Source organism: Octopus bimaculoides, chromosome 1 (genome assembly GCF_001194135.2).
Source record: "Octopus bimaculoides isolate UCB-OBI-ISO-001 chromosome 1, ASM119413v2, whole genome shotgun sequence".
NCBI lineage: Eukaryota > Metazoa > Mollusca > Cephalopoda > Octopoda > Octopodidae > Octopus > Octopus bimaculoides.
In genome coordinates, this window is record NC_068981.1 from 105,885,509 (window position 1) to 105,887,103 (window position 1,595).

Here is a 1,595-nt window from a genome sequence, read left to right on the forward strand (position 1 = left end):
CGAAGCTGCTGAAGTGGTCGCTGGCTGCTGCTGCTGTCGTGTGGTACACGGAACAGTTCTCAAGGAGAAACTGGACCGAGACAAATTTGTGGGGTATGAGTTGATCTATATATAGTGTTAAGAGGGCTCCAAATGCCTTTAGAATTTTACTCTATCACGTGACCTTATTAGGGGCCGTGATTGGTCAGTTTGCGTTCTGGCGGGAAAGGTTCGAAGAATTTGCCGATTCGAATAATAATCAGTCACGTGATGACAAGGAATGGGTTCTCTACTACGCTCGCATTTATTTATATTTAAATGAGAAGATTGTATGTAATGGCGATAGTAGTTTTGTATCTAGTGACGATAGGTAGTTTCACTACAGATTCTTTATTTACATGATTTGATATTCGTCAAACCTCTCTAAATATGTATCGTTGTCAGTAGATACTTACGAAGTTTCTACTTTAAAGTTACTATATATCTAAGTATTGAAACGACACCCTTTATAGTGTCAGTTTAGACGTCGACTGTCTTTCATCCTTTCGAGGCTAGTAGAATAAGTGCAAGAGATTGAGATCCTGATCCAGTTGGGTAATTTAATGAAAACCTTTCATTACGCATACGTAAAACAGTGCACGATATTTGCGGCAATTTTCTCCGCTCCCAGGCAAATACAAATTCTAATACAATTGGAGTATGACAGTTTCAATTTCTTATGAAGAAATAGAAATGCGTGTTATAGTAACGCAATCCATGGTTGATAAATGTTCAAGAAGTTACTGAATTCTTATACCAGACTCCATAAGATTATTAGCATCTGTATCGTTAGTAAATTAAGGTAAAGGACGCTGTTTGCGTAAAAGCAAGCAATCGTTTTGGTGAGCGTAGTGCCGTCTTAAGGTGTGGATATCTTGGACAGTTGCCCAAGGGCCACATGGGCCGAGGGGCCCAATTCTGTTCTATGTATATTATTTGCTATCGGCGGAATTATGATGTAAGTATGTGCTAAAACCTCTAATAACTTCTTATATTTTTACGAATTTTCACAATTTTTTTTCGATTCTGTCTTCTGCATAATGGAATTGATACGATTATGCAGGATGTATATAAACTAACTCTGTAAAATGTGTGTATGTGTATATTTATATATGTTTCTGTATGCATTTATAAGTTTCAGAAAATATTAGAATAATGGAATAAAAGTCAGTCATAATAAGAGATCCCCCCAAAATCTATTTCCTTAATTTTTAACTACCGTTTCTGGCACACATATTTACGCAATTTTGATTTTGAAGTATTTAAAAAATTAGTTGGAAATTATAAAGAGAAATGAATGGTAGATTCGGACTGTCCATATTTTAAAGACACGAATGGAAAAAAAAAAGAAAAAAATTGGAGGTTGGGGAGGATTTTTTAAAAAAAGTAATAATTTTTTTTTTTTTTTTGCATAATCATATCAATTCATTATGCAGAAGACATAATCGAAAATGATTTGTAAAAATTCGTAAAAATAGAAAAATTTAGGAGGAGTTTTAGCACGTGCTTACATAATTCCATCTTGTTATCAATAAATACAATAGTGCCCAGTGCGTCGATTTGCTCAGGGGCCTGTA

General features: G+C 34.9%; 1 long non-coding RNA gene across 1 annotated transcript in view; it reads right to left on the reverse strand.

Annotated features, from left to right (window-relative positions):
• The window catches only part of LOC106872286 (uncharacterized), a 28,159-nt gene that overhangs the window by 22,601 nt on the left and 3,963 nt on the right, over window positions 1-1,595 (reverse strand). The gene's annotated exons all lie outside the window — the stretch shown is intronic.